The sequence below is a fragment of the Ruditapes philippinarum genome, unplaced genomic scaffold (assembly GCF_026571515.1).
Source record: "Ruditapes philippinarum isolate M1 unplaced genomic scaffold, ASM2657151v2 ctg5395_1_1_1_1, whole genome shotgun sequence".
Taxonomy (NCBI): domain Eukaryota; kingdom Metazoa; phylum Mollusca; class Bivalvia; order Venerida; family Veneridae; genus Ruditapes; species Ruditapes philippinarum.
Window position 1 is genome coordinate 18,846 of NW_026858476.1, and position 7,387 is coordinate 26,232.

Consider the following 7,387-nt stretch of genomic DNA (forward strand, 5'->3'; position numbering starts at 1 on the left):
TTTTTAGCTATGCATGAACAAGTTAAAAATTGTAAATTTATACTACTGTAAGTCAAGGGCAATAACTCTAACAAAACTGAAAAAAATCCACATAAAAGTCCCAGGTTCATAGCTTCAAAGTGATGTAAATCATTATTCCTGTAATTTAGTGATGTTGATCATTATTCCTGTAAAGTTGGTTGATTCTCACTCAAGCACTCAAGGAACAAATAACAACATAATGAAACGTTTTTTACTAAGTCAAGGGAAATAACTCTACAAATACTGGATAAATCCACAAGCCAAACCCCAGGTGCAAAACTAAATATGCTGAGCAACCGTCCCGTAAGGTTTAATGACTCTATGTCAAATCCTTTTTGAGTTACATGTGACACAAGTTGAAAACTGCAAAATTTAACAAAGTCAAGGGCAATAACTCTAAAAATCCGAAATAATTCCAGACGAAAATACCCAGATGCGCAACTACACATGCTGATCAACATTCCTGTAAAGTTTCATGACTCTAAGTCAAATACTTTTTGAGTTACATGCGACACAAGTTGAAAATTGCAAAATTTTACTAAGTCAAGGGCCATAACTCTCAAAATACTAAATCCAGACGAAAATACCCAGGTGCACAACTACACATAATGTTCAACATTCCTGTAAAGTTTCATTGCTCTAGGTCAAATACTTCTTGAGTAACATGCGACACAAGTTGAAAATTGCAAAAATTCAATCAAGGGCAGTAACTCTGAAAATACTAAAAATATCCAGATGAAAATACCAAGGTGAACAACTACACTTGCTGATCAACATTACAGTAAAGTTTCATGACTCTAGGTGAAATACGGACGGACGGACAAGGGTAAATCTAAATGCCCGCCACTAAAGTGGGGGCACAAAAATAAATATTTTATCAGCCCACCTAACCTATCTAAACTGGAATGGGATGAGGGAGTAAATACAAAGATAATTTTAAGGCTTGCCTTGTTTGATTGAACAAGGATTTTATATAAAATGCCCCTATGTCATTGGTCTAATAAACTAGATTGGACTACAAACAATTCATGGACTAATAACAACTAGATCTCCGCGAGTCGGATGTGTTGCCTTGTGAACAATATAGTTTAGGAGAAATGGCCAAGACAAAAATGAAATATGAAAATTAACAAAGGGCAATAAAGTTAAAGCCACTAATAGCAAATAACAAGCAAAGCCAAAATTTAGACATTTAACCTTGAAGGTCAAGGTCAATTATGAATGAAGGCCAAGGTTAGACAATACACCAAGAACTTTAAAAGTTATGAACAAGGTTCAAGTTTGCAGAAGGCAACGGCAGCAACCTCTATTTCTTTTTTCAAAAAAAAACAAGAGCACCGCTAGGCGGAGCATTATATGCCCGAAAGTGTTTTTTTTTATATAAAGGATGAAGCATTTGTAAGACATTCCATAAATTAAATAAAGTATCAACTCCTTCCAATAGCAATCCTCCTATAAAGTTTGAATATTGTGGGCCAAATAGATTAAGTTATGCTCCAGAAACTGTTTTCAGTTTTAAAGTAATAGTGAGCTTGACCTTTGACCCTGTGACCCAAAAATCAATAGGGGTATTCTACCCAATATGGACAATCATCCTATGAAGTTTGAATGTTGTGGGCCAAATGAAACTTAAGTTATGCTCCAGAAACTGTTTTCAGTTTTTAGCTATAAAGTAATAGTGACCTTGACCTTTAACCTTGTGACCCAAAAATCCATAGGGGTATTCTACCCAATATGGACAATCATCCTATGAGGTTTGAATATTGTGGGCCAAATAGACCTTAAGTTATGCTCCAGAAACTGTTTTCAGTTTTTAGTTATGCTCCAGAAACTGTTTTCAGTTTTAAAGTAATAGTGACCTTGACCTTTGACCGTGCCACCACAAAATCTATAGGGGTCTCCTACCCAATATGGACAATCATCCTATGAAGTTTGAATCTTGTGGGCCAAATGGAACTTAAGTTATCCTCCGGAAACTGTTTTCAGTATTAAGGTAATAGAGACCTTGACCTTTGACCTTGTGACCCCAAAATCAATAGGGGTCTCCGACCCAATATGGACATTCATCCTATGAAGTTTGAACACTGTGGGCCACATGGAACTGAAGTTATGCTCCAGAAACTGTTTTCAGTTTAAAGGTAAAAGTGACCTTGACCTTTGACCTTTTGACTCCTAATCAATAGAGGTCTTCTAACCACTATGGACAATCATCCTATGAAGTTTGAACACTGTGGGCCAAATGGAACTTAAGTTATGCTCCGGAAACTGTTTTTAGTTTTAAGGTGATAGTGACCTTGACCTTTGACCTTGTGACCCCAAAATCAATAGGGGTCTTCTACCTAATATGGACAATCATCCTATGAAGTTTGAATGTTGTGGGCCAAATGAAACTTAAGTTATGCTCCGGAAACTGTTTTCAGTTTTAAGGTGATAGTGACCTTGACCTTTGACCTTGTGATCCCAAAATCAATAGGGGTCTTCTACCCAATATGGGCAATCATCCTATGAAGTTTGAATGTTATTGGCCGAATGGAACTTAAGTTATGCTCCGGAAACCAAATTGCTAACGGACGGACGGACAGACGGACGGACGGACAGACGGACAGACGCCAGGGGGTATAACATAATTTGCCCGAAATTTTTTCGGGCATATAAAAAGAAAAAAGAAAAGCTGAGCTAAAGTGAATGACATAGTACATGTATATCAAAAGATATAATTGAATAATACTTTTAACTTCGTTACTACATTAAAGCTCATAGCAGCACTTATAGTTTAATAGATTGGATAATATTTTGCACTTGTATAAAAAGTAGTCATTTTTCTGACAAAATATTAAAAACAGACCTTGAGTCATGACAAATGAATCAAGAGAATTTTTTTCGAAACAAGATAGATACAGTGCCATATCTAAAAAGATATTTCATAAAACTATCATGAATACCAGGTGTTCAATGTCAGCTTAAATATGTTTGAATAGTTGGGCAATCAGTGTAACACACTAGTTATCATTCTTTTCCATAAAAAGTCAATCATATCTTGATTTATGTTCCTCATGAATGGCTCGGGTAGGCTTCGGGCTAACTTGGGCCAAATATTTTGAAAGTCTGTGGGGGTCATCTTCCTCTAACTTTCTATTTTATATATCCCCTCCATGTCACTAATTCTCAGAGTTATAGCATCATGAAAAATGGTATAATGATACTTTTTCTTCTTCTTTAATTCATCCAGACTCGCTGAAGTCTGAAATGAGAAATTAACAAGCCTGTTATAACAAAAATCATAAGTGTATACAATTCTCAAAATGCATTACATGTAATTATGTCCTCAAAATTTATTAGTCAGGTCAGGTCAGAGACTGCAAAATCTCTTTTGATTGAAATTAATATTATATAGGCAATATAAATGCATAGTGATCACACTTTCAATAAAAATATCTTATAATTCATAGAGGCAGGAACATTTAATACTAAGATATGCAGCATTTATATTCATATGCAAAAATGAAAAAAAAAATGTTGAGAATCTATATGCCCAAAGAAGATAAAGCACAACATTTTATTTAGGTTTTGCCTCTTTATATGTTTGAAGAACTGAAATCTTTCTATTGAAATAAACAAAGAAACATGCTACATCCATATTAGACTCAGTACAGAGTACATCTATGTTGAACATTATTATAGTTCCAAACAATTCACTTTATTAACACAAACTGGACACTGTTTTCTTTCATTCTGTAAAATTGTGAAACATTACATGTTGGGGTTTTGTAAGTAGCATACCTAACAGATCCCCCTTGTTGGTGATGTATGGTCTATTTGCATGTATATTATAATCTATGGCTGCTAGAAGATTGTGCATCCTATAAACAGGTGGTGTGTAAGCAAATCTTTTGGTACAATACATCAAGATGTGCTGGTGAAACCCCTCCATGCCAGCTGTACTTCTAAAAATGAATACAAATAATGGAAAGATATTTTCATTTAAATGATTTTAGTAAGGAAAAATCCTTTAACATTAACATATTCATATGCTAGATATATATGTATGTAAATAATTATCTTTGAAAAGATTTTACACAGCTCTATCCTTCAATTGATAAGTGCAATAAAGGTGCCAATTAATTTATACATAATGGTTGTAGGTCCATTTGCGTTAACATATAAAGGTGCTGTAAACATTGAACATTCTATAATCAATAGACATATGAGCTTTGTATTAATCAGGACATATACTCCTTTCCAGTTAGGAAAATAAATCCTTTTAAAAATTTCACTCCAAACTGCTAGCATATCTTAACAAAGATAGACATATCTCCTTTGCAGAATTAATGGTTCCAACATTGGAGCCATTGGCTTCAACTTTTTTGATTGGCCAATCTGGTGGTGCAAACTAAAATTGCTCCAGGGGGAACCCTGTCAATATAAATTTCTTTTATTGTACCTGATGAGAACATACCTGCAGTTGAGATATTATGTCATCTTATTCAGAACACCAGCCAGATCTTTCAGACTATGTGCATCTTATTTCCTTTGCAGCCATGGTTTGTTCTGGTTTCTAATGGGCCATGATTGTACTAGGCATTGGTGTATTCCATCATCTGAAAACAGAATCCATTCATGCTCAATAACTATAAGATTGATGCAGACACTAAAATATATTATTCCCTGAAATAAAATATCAAGACAAATAAGCATGCATTAAAAAATGGCAAAGAAGTCAGCCTTCAACAAGTTTCATGAAACATTACTAAGCATTTCACATTTATTTTACATATAAAATGCTTACCATAAACCTATGAAGTATTCCACATTATGCATCAAAACATCTTGCATGCATTAATTTTCTTGCAACAAATGACAATTATGTATTGCTATCTAGAATTTTATCAAAATATTTCTTGAGCAACAGAATAATCATATAACTAGAAATTTGTCCATAGGACACGAATGCCCCAACATGCCACTGTTCTGTCAATCTTATGACTCTAGGTCAAATATTTTTTGGACTACATGTGCCTGAAGTTGAAAACTAAAAATCAACAAAGGGCCATAATTCTGTTAAATTTGGTCGCAGAAAAAAATTCCTTCCTTTACTACCATCTACACTTTAAGGTTGTTCATCCCTGGAAGTTTAAGTAAAATCTGCCATTTGGTTTAAGAGGAGTTGCGTTCACAAAATTTCTACATAGTATATAGTGAAAAAATCAACAAAGGGCCATAATTCTCTTAAATTTGGTCGCAGCAAAAATTCCTTCCTTTAATACCATCTACACATTAAGGTTGTTCATCCCTGGAAGTTTAAGCAAAATCTGCCATCCGGTTTAAGAAGAGTTGCATTCACAAAATTTCTACATAGTATATAGTGAAAAAAATCAACAAAGGGCCATAATTCTGTTAAATTTGGTCTCAGCAAGCATTCCTCCCTTTACTAGCATCTACACATTAAGGTTGTTCATCCCTGGAAGTTTAATCAAAATCTGCCATCCGGTTTAAGAAGAGTTGCATTCACAAAATTTCTACATAGCATATAGTGAAACAAGAGAAGGTTGAACCGGGTGATGCTCCCAGAATAGGTTTTGGACACAGGAAGGTTTATCTCTTGTAGTGTCAGAGTTGTGTCACAGACACAGTTCAAAGTGTAACTAGAAATGTGTCATCATGCCACGGATGCCCCCGCATGCAGCCAAAATTTCAGATGTTATAATATTTAGTTCCAAATTTGTTTGCACAAATTATTGTTTTCATTTTAAGTTCAAAGCCCTTAAAACTTTTCAACGTTTACACAAACCATTTTCATACAATGTTCAAGGCACTGAAATTATTCAGTCTTAACCTTTTGAAAATAGCATATTTCATATTTGTAGCCAAAATAATGGCTACATACATTTCCACAAAAGTATGAGTGCTGAAACTGAAAGTTCAAATTTTTTCCAATATTCAAGAAAGATAAGTTTGTCCAAAATCATTGAACCATGACCAAATTCAAACTTAAACTGCTTATTCCTCAGATGTATCTATATTATTTTCAAAGTGAAAGGGACATAACTCTGCCAAAAAATCATCGAACCATGACCAAATTCCAACTTGACCTGCCCATTCCTTTGACATATCCATATGTCAAATTTGAGTTGAAAATGTAACACTGTTGGGTAGATAATGAACAGAAACTGTAAATTTCATATTATTTTTAAAGTGAAAGGGGCATTACTCTGCCAAAAATCATTGAACCATGACCAAATTCGAACTTGGCCTGGGCATTCCAAAAACATATCCATATGTGAAATTTTAGTTGAATGTGTTGTACTGTTGGGGAGATAATAAACAGAAACTGAAAATTTCATATTATTTTCAAAGTAAAAGGAGCATAACTGCCAAAAATCATCGAACCATGACCAAATTCAAACTTGACCTGTATTTTTTCATAACATATCTATATGTGAAATTTGAGTTGAATGTATTGTACCGTTGGGGAGATAATGAACGGAAACTGAAAATTTCAAATTATTTTCAAAGTGAAAGGGGCATAACTGTTCCAAACATCATCAAACCATGACCAAATTCGAACTTGACCTGTATTTTTCATGACATATCCATATGTCAAATATGAGTTGAATGTGTTGTAACGTTGGGGAGATAATGAACGGAAACTGAAAATTTCATATTATTTTCAAAGTAAAAGGGGCATAACTTTGCCAAAAATCATCAAACCATGACCAAATTCGAATTTGACCTGTATTTTCTCATGATATATCCATATGTCAAATTTGATTTGAATGTGTTGTACCGTTGGGGAGATAATGAACGGAAACTGAAAATTTCATATTATTTTAAGTAAAAGGGGCATAACTCTGCCAAAAATCATCGAACCATGACCAAATTCGAACTTGACCTGTATTTTCTCATGACATATCCATATGTCAAATTTGATTTGAATGTGTTGTACCGTTGGGGAGATAATGAACGGAAACTGAAAATTTCATATTATTTTCAATGTAAAAGGGGCATAACTCTGCCAAAAATCATCGAACCATGACCAAATTCGAACTTGACCTGTATTTTCTCATGACATATCCATATGCCAAATTTGAGTTGAATATGTGCAACCGTTACTAAGATAATGAACGGAAACTGATGATGACGGAATGACAGAATGACGGAATGACGGAAGGACGGAATGACGGAAGGACGGAACAGGGTAACACTATATGCCCCGGCCATTACATGGCGGGGGCATAAAAATATCAAACATTTATTAAGTACTTTTTTAATATCAGCTTTACACAAACATACATATTTTAGATGTGTACAAACACCACATTTATAACAGTGATTTGAATCATGATCAGTAAATATGCATTCTGTTATG

The 7,387-nt window shown here is 34.2% G+C and overlaps 1 long non-coding RNA gene across 1 annotated transcript; it reads right to left on the minus strand.

Moving 5' to 3' along the window:
* Nucleotides 1-2,677: 2,677 nt before the first annotated feature.
* On the minus strand, nt 2,678-4,762 carry LOC132753282 (uncharacterized). The gene is made up of 3 exons (XR_009628936.1): nt 4,478-4,762; nt 3,802-3,965; nt 2,678-3,262 (listed from the first exon to the last, which is right to left on the minus strand). It is a non-coding gene; the product is annotated as an uncharacterized LOC132753282 (long non-coding RNA).
* Nucleotides 4,763-7,387: the final 2,625 nt, after the last annotated feature.